The sequence below is a fragment of the Oncorhynchus gorbuscha genome, linkage group LG19 (assembly GCF_021184085.1).
Source record: "Oncorhynchus gorbuscha isolate QuinsamMale2020 ecotype Even-year linkage group LG19, OgorEven_v1.0, whole genome shotgun sequence".
NCBI lineage: Eukaryota > Metazoa > Chordata > Actinopteri > Salmoniformes > Salmonidae > Oncorhynchus > Oncorhynchus gorbuscha.
Window position 1 is genome coordinate 41,408,606 of NC_060191.1, and position 12,076 is coordinate 41,420,681.

Sequence of the window (12,076 nt, forward strand, 5' to 3'; positions counted from 1 at the left end):
CAGTATCCACTAGCAAAGGAAAGAAATCAAAACAAGGTAATGGGCTTGTTAGACTTTGCAGGCAAGTCAAGACTGACTGATCTACAAATCACCTTGCATAACACATTTAGATGTCAGTCAACTTACCCACAATGCATCATGGATTAGATCCGTTCGACGGCGCCGTGTGTAGTGGACGTTTCTCATACCTGGGCTGTCAGACTTCTCTGCTTTTCTCCTCTGCCTCCCTGCGTGTTATCCTCCCCAGCACTTCAGTTCCATCAGACCTCACTCAGAGCATTATATGGGGAGATGCATAAGCACCATAGGCTTATAAGTTCTCATAACAGTGGGTAAGAGTCCCCTGCATTAATGATATGGATGCAGGCATTTGTTGAGGCAAGCGCTCACCTGTTGTCTATGGCCAGTGTACAGTAGCTGACAAGCAGCACCAGGATGGAGGTGCAGAAGAAGAGCACAGTGAAGTAGAGGTAATAGACTACACACCAGAGTGGGGCAGTGTGAGGGGAACAGGCAGCTGCCCCATCAGGCCCCAAAACACCCCTGAAAGAAACAAATGTCAATTTAGTACCAGAGTAATCAAAGAAGGAAAAGTTAATCCAGTGGTATATGTCTGCATTCACAAAGAGTTTCAGAGTAGGAGTGTTGATCTAGAATCAGTTTGGCATTTTTGATCAAGGTTTTATGAAGGGGGGTCTAATCTGAGATCGGCAGTACTACCTTCAGATGCCTTGTGAATACGGGCCCAGATGTCTTTCACACTCATACTCAACAATGCTTTCCCTATGTCATCTCACAACAAGTTGCTCTGTATCTAGAAAACACACCCTCTGACCTCACCTGCTCATTGACCCTCTTCACAAACACGGCCAGGAAGAAGACTAAGGTGATGGGAGGGGCCAGGTAGCTGGTCACTGATTGGATGTAGTCAAACAGCTGACCGCTCTGGGCCGCCTGGACTACAGGGATCCAGCAGATACTGACGGATACGATGACGAGGACCCGCACTCTGAGGGCGAGACGGAGTGAGAGGCAGCCATTTTATTGGAGTGTACGTTATATTGACCTACTCCAACAAATGGTCTGGGAGAGCTGAACTTTTCTACATAAACCAAGTTTTCCTATTTAAACCAAGTGAAAAAAGGCCAGACCTGCCAACGACCATGAGCTCGCTCTCTCTGGTCTGCGGTCTGAAGCAGGTCCAGATGCCCATGGTGAACAGGGTGCTGCTGCTGTTGAAGATGGAAGCCAGGGAACTCATCAGGGCCACCAGCATCAGGCCCCTCAGACCTGGGGGAGAGGAGAGGGAAGGAGGATTAAGGTAAGATGATGGGAGAGATAAAAACCTTGGTAGCCATCGACACACAACTGCACGCAGTACATTATGTGTAAAAAATAACAATTATACAGTAAAAGTGTCACCCAGATCTGAGCAACTAGTTCAGCAGAGAAGAGACTTCTCACCATTGGGCATCACAGAGACCACCAGTTTGGGGTAGGCGATGTTGGAGCAGCCCACCTACGTCCCACACACTTCTGGCACCACACAACCCAGCTCATCTGTCAACAGAGAGAGAAGACAGGCTCTGTCACCATGGAGCCCATAATGACAGGAGGAAAAGAGAGGGAACACACACACACACACACACACACCACTTCAGGGTAAAAGAAAAAGGCATCAAAAGTTTGACAAACTTATTAATTTAGTTTTTTTTGCTGTGTGCTTGCTTCCCTGTTAATGAACCTAAAAGATCAAACTCTCCAATCCTCTCTGTAAATCCTATGACGGCATATTTTGGGAAGTCACCTGGGAAGAACATGCGGCTGATCATTCCAGGGACAACCATAAGGAACCTGGGGAGCAGTTTCAGGTATCCACACATGATGCAGACGCCTTCACATGGGTCAGACTGCAGGCCGCCAGGCAGCGCTGCATGATCACCTATACACAGACATGGGGGAAGATCCCAGATCAACTCATCCAACGATTCAATCTTTCTGTCTGATCCATGTTGTTTCACATCCATCTAATTTAAGTATCTCTCACCATAGCAACAGAATGAGCAGAGCAGACAGCAACATTGTAACACATGCAAATTAGATTGTCAGCAATGTGCCAACTCAAATCTAATCACAGTTGTGAATGTACCATCTACAGTGAATGCAATATGAAATAAACACACATATGAATTCCATCCACTGTGTTCCTATGAGCTTATTCACCTGGTCAGTGCACCAATACCAGCCGCCCACAATGGTGATGCCAAAGAGGACCCCCGGCCAGGGCAGGTCCCAGCAGCTGGAAGGCGTCGTTTTCGGGGGTGAAGCACTGGGGAGAGATGTTGTAGAGCTGGGGCTCCAGGGACTGGTACGTGGAGGGCATGCTAACCTGTACTTCTCCAGCAGAGCATTGTAGCACCCTACCTCAAAGAAGGCTGAGGACAGGAAGAGAAAGGAAGAGGGACACACACACACACTGTCACATAGGTTACAGAGGTCAGGAGGAGTGGACTGGGGGATGTATAGTGGCTTGCGAAAGTATTCACACCCCTTAGGCATTTTTTTTATTTTGTTGCTTTACAACCTGGAATTATAATGGATTTTGGGGGGGGTTGTATCATTTGATTTACACAACATGCCTACCACTTTGAAGATGCAAAAAATGTATCGTGAATCAAACAAGAAATAAGACAACAAAAACAGAAAACTTGAGCGTGCATAACTATTCACCCCCCCAATGTCTATACTTTGTAGAGACACCTTTTGCAGCAATTACAGCTGCAAGTCTCTTGGAGTATGTCTCTCTCTATAAGCTTGGAACATCTAGCCACTGGGATTTTTGCCCATTCTTCAAAGTAAAACTGCTCCAGCTCCTTCACGTTGGGTGGGTTCTGCTGGTGTACAGCAGTCTTTAAGTCATACCACAGCTTCTCAATTGGATTGAGGTCTGGGCTTTAACTAGGTCATTCCAAGACATTTAAATGTTTCCCCTTAAACCACTCGAGTGTTGCTTTAGCAGTATGCTTAGGGTCATTGTCCTGCTGGAAGATGAACCTCTGTTCCAGTCTCAAATCGCTTGAAGACAAACAGGTTTCCCTCAAGAATTTCCCTGTATTTAGCACCATCCATCATTCCTTCAATAATGACCAGTTTCCCAGTCCCTGCTCATGAAAAACATTCCCACAGCCTGATGCTGCCACTACCATGCTTCACTTCTAGATGATCTTTGTTGCCTCTCTAATTAATGCCCTCATTGCCTGGTCTGTGAGTTTTGGTGGGTGGCCCTCTCTTGGCAGGTTTGTTGTAGTGCCATATACTTTCCATTTTTTATAATGTATTTAATGGTGCTCTGTGGGATGTTCAAAGTTTCAGATACTTTTTTATAACTCAACCCTGAACTGTACTTCTCCACAACTTTGTCCCTGACCTGTTTGGAGAGCTCCTTGGTCTTCATGGTGCCGCTTGCTTGATGGTGCCCCTTGCTTAGTGGTGTTGCAGACTCTTTAGCCTTTCAGAACAGGTGTATATATACTGAGATCATGTGACAGATCATGTGACACAGACTGCACACAGGTGGACTTTATTTAACTAATTATGTGACTTCTGGAGGTAATTGGTTGCACCAGATCTTATTTAGGGGCTGCATAGCAAAATATGTGAATACAGTTGAAGTCTAAAGTTTACATGCACCTTAGCCAAATACATTTAAACTCTAGCTAAAGTTTTTCACAATTCCTGACAATTTAATCCTAGTAAAAATCCCCTGTCTTAGGTCAATTAGGATCACCACTTTATTTTAAGAATGTGAAATGTCAGAATAATAGTAGAGAGAATGATTTATGTCAGCTTTTATTTCTTTCATCACATTCCCAGTGGGTCATAAGTTTACATGCACTTAATTGGTATTTGGTAACAATGCCTTTAAATTGTTTAACTTGGGTCAAACGTTTTGGGTAGCCTTCCACAAGCTTCCCACAATAAGTTGGGTGAATTCTGGCCCATTCCTCCTGACAGAGCTGGTGTAACTGAGTCAGGTTTGTCGGCCTGCTCGCTCGCACACGCTTTTCCAATTCTGCCCACAAATTGTCCATAGGATTGAGGTCAGGGCTTTGAGATGGCCACTCCAATACTTTGACTTTGTTTGCCCTTAAGCCATTTTGCTACAACTTTGATAGTATGCTTGGGGTCATTGTCCATTTGGAAGACCCATTTGCGACCAAGCTTTAACTTCCTGACTGATGTCTTGAGATGTTGTGGAGGTCTTGGCTGATTTCTTTAGATTTTCTCATGATGTCAAGCAAAGAGGCACTGAGTTTGAAGGTAGGCCTTGAAATATATCCACATCATTTTCTCCCCTCATGATGCCATCTATTTTGGAAGCGCAACAATCCCTCCTGCAGCAAAGAAACTCCACAACATGATGCTGCCACCCCCAAGCTTCACGGTTGGAATGGAGTTCTTCGGGTTGCAAGCCTCCCCCTTTTTCCTCCAAACATAACGATGGTCATTATGGCCAAATAGTTATATTTTTGTTCCATCAGACCAGAGGACATTCCTCCAAAAAGTATGATCTTTGTCCCCATGTGCAGTTGCAAACCATAGTCTTTTGGAGCAGTGGCTTCTTCCTTGCTGAGCTGACTTAGGATAGGATATAGGATATTAGAATATAGGATATAGATAATGTTGTACCTTCTGCATCTTCACAAGGTGCTTTGCTGTTGTTCTGGGATTGATTTGCACTTTTCACCCCAAAGTACATTCATCTCTAGGAGACAGAACTCGTCTCCTTCCTGAGCGGTATGACGGCTGCGTAGTCCCATGGTGTTTATACTTGCGTACTATTGTTTGAACAGATGAACATGGTACGCGTTTCGATATTGCTCCCAAGGATGAACCAGACTTGTGGAGGTCTACAATTTTTTTTCTGAGGTCTTGGCTGATTTCTTTTGATTTTCTCATGATATCAAGCAAAGAGGCACTGAGTTTGAAGGTAGGCCTTGAAATACATCCACAGGTACACCTCCAATTGACTCAAATTATGTCAATTAGCCTATCACAAGCTTCTAAAGCCATGACATCATTTTCTGGAATTTTCCAAGCTGTTTAAAGGCACAGTCAACTTAGTGTATGTAAACTTCTGACCCACTGGAATTGTGATACAGTGAATTATAAGTGAAATAATCTGTCTGCAAACAATTGTTGGAAAAATTACTTGTGTCATGCACAAAGTAGATGTCCTAACAGACTTGCCAAAACAATAGTTTGTTAACAAGAAATGTGTGGAGTGGTTGAAAAACAAGTTTTAATGACACCAACCTAAGTGTATGTAAACTTCCCACTTCTACTGTACATATGCACGCCCCACCTTTCCGTTTTTTAAAATATTTTTTACATTTTACTTCACCAATTTTGACTATTTTGTGTATGTCCATTACATGAAATCCACATAAAAATCCATTTAAATTACAGGTTGTAAAGCCACAAAATATTAAAAATGCCAAGGGGGATGAAAACATTTGCAAGGCACTGTATAGTGGGTCGACAGTTTAATATTTTTATTTAACTAGGCAAGTCTTATTTTCAATGACGACCGCCCCAGGGTAGCCTAGTGTGAGGCTGGATCAAGGAAGTGGTTTACTAAAGGTGGTGAATGGGAGGGAGGGAGGGAGGGAGGGAGGGAGGGAGGGAGGGAGGGAGGGAGGGAGGGAGGGAGGGAGGGAGGGAGGGAGGGAGGGAGGGAGGGAGGGAGGGAGGGAGGGAGGGAGGGAGGGAGGGAGGGCTGCACTAACAGATCCACTAGACACAGCAACTAATTCATCATGACCAGTTGAGTCATGAGTTTAAAATATTTATTAAAGTGTCATTCCACAATGATAGAAGAGTTGACAATACAAAATACACATTTGAAAAGTCACATTGTGGACCACTCGAATAGAGTTGAGACACTAAATGCAGTCATAGTCAAAACATGGTACAGTATTTCATTTGGAGGTACACTATCTATAATACATAACATCATCGATACATCATTGGTACCAGTTTTTATACATTATCCATACACATGTTAGCATAAACAAAAAGTACAGGAGATAAAAGGACATTTAAGCACCGATAACATCTCCATGTCTTGTTACTCCGTCATGCGTTGAGAAACAGGTGGAGTCAACAAGGTGGAATGTGTTTGGACTCTGGACACAGGACTCTGAACTTACCAAAACCTGTGAGGCTGAAGGCGCCAGCGATGATGACGAATGTATGGACGGTGTCTGTGTACATCAGAGCAGCTAGGCCCCTTAGTGAGCAAATCAGATCATTACAGATGAACACATTTCAAGTTAAAATGTCACATACAGTGAAACGGCTTTCTTGCAAACTCAAAACCCAACAATGCAATAATCATTAACAATGTAGTAATAGAAAAAAACACACGAGAAATAAGAATAAGAAATATTAAATACACAAAGTAAGCAAGCAAGCATACTATATACAGGAAATATGTTTTAAAGTCAGTTCCAATACCATATTTACATGTGCAGAGATACTGGAGTGACTGAGGTAGATATGTATAGGTGACAGGGATACTGGAGTGACTGAGGTAGATATGTATAGGTGACAGGGATACTGGAGTGATGGAGATAGATATGTATAGGAGACAGAGATACTGGAGTGACTGAGGTAGATATGTATAGGAGACAGAGATACTGGAGTGACTGAGGTAGATATGTATAGGTGACAGGGATACTGGAGTGATGGAGATAGATATGTATAGGAGACAGAGATACTGGAGTGACTGAGGTAGATATGTATAGGTGACAGGGATACTGGAGTGACTGAGGTAGATATGTATAGGAGACAGAGATACTGGAGTGACTGAGGTAGATATGTATAGGAGACAGAGATACTGGAGTGACTGAGGTAGATATGTATAGGAGACAGGGATACTGGAGTGACTGGAGGTAGATATGTATAGGAGACAGAGATACTGGAGTGACTGAGGTAGATATGTATAGGAGACAGGTATACTGGAGTGACTGAGGTAGATATGTATAGGAGACAGGGATACTGGAGTGACTGAGGTAGATATGTATAGGAGACAGGGATACTGGAGTGACTGAGGTAGATATGTATAGGAGACAGGTATACTGGAGTGACTGAGGTAGATATGTATAGGAGACAGGGATACTGGAGTGACTGAGGTAGATATGTATAGGTGACAGGGATACTGGAGTGACTGAGGTAGATATACATAGAGGTGAGGTGACAGGGATACTGGAGTGACTGAGGTAGATATGCATAGAGGTGAGGTGACTAGGCAACAATAACCCAGTTGATGAACAAACTACAGAGGTCATCTAGGACAGGGTTTCCCAAAATGTGCACACAGGGAGGGCCCCAGGACCGAGTTTGGGAACTCCTTATCCAGGACAGTGTTTCCAAACTTCAGTCCTCGAGTACCCCCAACAGCACACATTTTCATTGTAGCCCTGGACAAAATCACCTGATTCAACTTGTCAAGGGTTTGATGATAAGTTGACAAGTAGAATCAGATGTGCTTGTGGGTCGAGGGTAACAGACAAAATGCTTAAGGCCCTGTTTTTATCCTATGGTTAATCTTTTCCAAACATGACCTCTCTTTAATCGTGGACAGACTTTTCTACCACAAGTAATGAAAGCGTTTTGTGTATAATTTGATCAAACAGGTGTTACCTGTGACTGTGTACAGAGCTGTGATGGAGAGGGGGGCTATCACAGCCACATCGATGTTCCAGCCTAGAGCCTTGCTGTATGAACACAGCCCCGGAGAACATGTCCACCCGGAGAGAGAGATGAGGAGACAGTCAGACTGGTCCACGGGTATGTTTATATCGCAATGCCTTTCATACCTCAATCAAACGTACGGAACTCAGGATACTTAGAAATACCACAGATACTATCAATATTGAAAAAAATGTCATGATAAAGGACTGTGGGGGACATTTATAGCATGTTACAAACAGTGCCTCATAGTGTTGTCCCGGACCAGGGATCTCCAACCCTGTTCCTGGAGAGCCGCCCTCCTGTGGGTTTTCTCTGTAACTCCAGTTGTAACTAACCCATCAACCAGCTAATAATTAGAATCAGGTGCACTAGATTAAGGTTGGAGCGAAGACCTACACGACAGTAGCTCTCCAGAAACAGGATTGGGGAGCCCTGTCCTACACTCACAGAGATCTTGGTGAAGATGTAGAAGAACAGAGAAATGACGGAGAGGTACACACTGATCCTGGTTCCCCCAAACCTCTTCTTCAGGTACTGAGGCATTGTAATTACCTAAGCAACAAGAAATTCAGAAATTACCAATGGACACAAATCTCCCCAGTATGCCATGTTAGCTGGCATACAATGCTCTTGTGTAACTTACCCCCTGCTGTGAGGTAGACAGGGACAAACAGCCAGCTCAGTAGGAGCACAATAAACAAGGCCTGGGTAGAGAGAGGGCTCCAATGTCAGAAGAATCTCAATTTCCTGATCAGCACATATTAGAAAGTATTGTCACTGTTTTGTGTACTCGAAACCCTGTAACAACATGTCATAACATCGTTTTAGGCGTCAAATTATACTTACGTTCCACGCAAATCCCCCCACAGCAATTCCACCTGCTGCTCTGGTACCAGCAAAGGCCCACAAAGTGACCGCTACCAATATTACTGGCAAACAGTGACGCTACAACCTAGAGAGAGAGAGAGAGAGAAGGGGGAGAACTGTTAAAGGAAAAACACATCGTCGTGATGATGTGACACGTTGCTTCTTGAAAATCCCGGCTCTTGAAAACTTGTCTGCTGACATGCAAAACGCTTTTGGACTAATGAAACAAATATCCCAAAATTATTTTGGAGTGGTACTGTCCTCTCGCATACAGGCTGTAATATAGACAATGGGACTGAGCAAGACAAGAAAGGTGACTGCAAAGTCCCAAAGGATTAGCTAAAATACAGGTTAATAAGGGTTCAAATACACGAGTTGGCAAAGAGGTTAAAGATGAAGTTGAACTCACTGGCCACCAAGTCATGGTCCGTCCTGCCAAAAAGTACCTTCCCACAGTGCCACCGTTGGTCTGAAACATAGACTGGAAGACGGGACATTCCCTGGATGTAAGCCCTAAGCAGTGGCTTACTCTACAGTATTGTATATGTCAATAAATGGAGCTATACAAATACTCAGTTTGACATAAGACATCATTATGATAAATTACACATGGAGAGAATCAGGTATAATTCAAAACTAAACTCAGCAAAAAAAGAAACGTCCTCTCACTGTCAACTGGGTTTATTTTCAGCAAACTTGACATGTGTAAATATGAACATAACAATATTAGACAAAAGAGACATAAACTGACCAAGTTCCACAGACATGTGACTAACAGAAATGGAATAATGTGTCCCTGAACAAAGGAGGGGTCAAAATCAAAAGTAACCGTCAGTATCTGGTGTGGCCACCAGCTGCATTAAGTACTGCAGTGCATCTCCTCCTCATGGACTGCACCAGAGTTGCCAGTTCTTGCTGTGAGCTGTTACCCCACTCTTCCACCAAGGCACCTGCAAGTTCCCGGACATTTCTGGGGGGAATAGTCCTAGGCCTCACCCTCCAATCCAACAGGTCCCAGACATACTCAATGGGATTGAGATCCGGGCTCTTCGCTGGCCATTCCAGAACACTGACATTCCTGTCTTGCAGGAAATCGCGCACCGAACGAGCAGTACGGCTGGTGGCATTGTCATGCTGGAGGGTCATGTTAGGATGAGCCTGCAGGGAGGGTAGCACATGAGGGAGGAGGATGTCTTCCCTGTAACGCACAGCATTGAGATTGCCTGCAATGGTAACAAGCTCAGTCCGATGATGCTGTGGCACACCGCCCCAGACCATGACGGACCCTCCACCTCCAAATTGATCCCGCTCCAGAGTACAGGCCTCGGTGTAACACTCATTTCTTCGATGATAAACGTGAATCCGACCATCAACCCTGGTGGGACAAAACGAGTTTGTGCCCATAGGTGACCTTGTTGTCGGTGATGTCTGGTGAGGACCTACCTTTACAACAGGCCTATAAGCCCTCAGTCCAGCCTCTCTCAGCCTATTGTGGACAGTTTGAGCACTGACGGAGGGATTGTGCGTTCCTGTTGTAACTCGGGCAGTTGTTGTTGCCATCCTGTACCTGTCCCGCAGGTGTGATGTTCGGATGTACCGATCCTGTGCAGGTGGTGTTACACGTAGTCTGCCACTGTGAGGACGATCAGCTGTCCATCCTGTCTCCCTGTAGCGCTATCTTAGGTGTCTCACAGTACGGACATTGCATTTATTGCCCTGGCCACATCTGCAGTCCTCATGCCTCCTTGCAGCATGCCTAAGGCACGTTCACGCAGATGGGCAGAGAACCTGGGCATCTTTTTCTGATGCTTTTCAGAGTCGGTAGAAAGGCCTCTTTAGTGTCCTAAGTTTTCAGAACTGTGACCTTAATTACCTACCGTCGTTAAGCTCTTAGTGTCTTAACAACCGTTCTACGGGTGCATGTTCATTAATTGTTTATGGTTCATTGAACAAGCATGACAAACAGTGTTTAAACCCTTTACAATGAAGATCTGTGAAGTTATTTGGATTTTTACCAATTATCTTTGAAAGACACGGTTCTGAAAAAGGGACGTTTGTTTTTTGCTGAGTTTTTGTAGGCTACAGACCTGTAGACAGATATACAGATAGGTGTACTAACCCAGACGCCCACTCCAATGACCCGAATGATGTAGCCGATGATGACCAAGATATCAGCTAGATTATTAATGGTCCCCTTCTCGGGTGTGGTTTCAGACAAAGGATTCTCCATTTCTCAACAGAAAGGAAGAAAGGTGTCAATGGCCATAATAATGTCAAACCAAGGGACATCAGTCCAAGACTTGGATAAGCAAAGGATAATGATAATACTAGTGTCTATTAACTAGCGCTGCTCACAGTTTAATGGACGATAAGGCATAAGAGAAAGGCCAGGTGAGGGAGAGAATGGCCAGGTGAAGGAGAGAATGGTCAGGTGAAGGAGAGAATGGTCAGGTGAAGGAGAGAATGGTCAGGTGAAGGAGAGAAAGGCCAAGTGAAGGAGAGAATGGTCAAGTGAAGGAGAGAATGGTCAGGTGAAGGAGAGAATGGCCAGGTGAAGGAGAGAATGGTCAGGTGAAGGAGAGAATGGCCAGGTGAAGGAGAGAATGGCCAGGTGTAGGAGAGAATGGCCAGGTGTAGGAGAGAATGGCCAGGTGTAGGAGAGAATGGCCAGGTGAAGGAGAGAAAGGCCAGGTGAAGGAGAGAAAGGCCAGGTGAAGGAGAGAAAGGTCAGGTGAAGGAGAGAAAGGCCAGGTGAAGGAGAGAAAGGCCATGTGAAGGAGAGAAAGGCCAGGTTAAGGAGAGAATGGCCAGGTTAAGGAGAGAATGGTCAGGTGAAGGAGAGAATGGTCAGGTGAAGGAGAGAATGGTCAGGTGAAGGAGAGAATGGTCAGGTGAAGGAGAGGAAGGCCAGGTGGAGAGAATGGTCAGGTGAAGGAGAGAATGGTCAGGTGAAGGAGGGGATGGTCAGGTGAAGGAGAGAATGGTCAGGTGAAGGAGAGAATGGTCAGGTGAAGGAGAGGAAGGCCAGGTGGAGAGAATGGTCAGGTGAAGGAGAGAATGGTCAGGTGAAGGAGAGAATGGTCAGGTGAAGGAGAGGAAGGCCAGGTGGAGAGAATGGTCAGGTGAAGGAGAGAATGGTCAGGTGAAGGAGAGAATGGTCAGGTGAAGGAGAGAATGGTCAGGTGAAGGAGGAGAGAATGGTCAGAGTGGTTGGTCAGTAAGACCTTTTGGTCGCCAGAAAAGAGGCTGATTCAGGAGGTTTATTAATGACAGTAATAATTAACGCCTAGCCTCTTCAATGTTCACTTACAGTACACACATGGTTCAGTTGTAGTAAAATAAACCCCATTAGTTCAGTTCAACCTATCGTAACATGTCAAACAAACTTGATTTTCTCTTCCGTGTGCAAATTCTATTGGTAACTTAATCAAATTAATGTTACAGGTGTTGG

The 12,076-nt window shown here is 44.7% G+C and overlaps 1 pseudogene; it reads right to left on the minus strand.

Moving 5' to 3' along the window:
• Positions 1–383: 383 nt before the first annotated feature.
• On the minus strand, positions 384–9,064 carry LOC124006047 (annotated as a pseudogene).
• Positions 9,065–12,076: the final 3,012 nt, after the last annotated feature.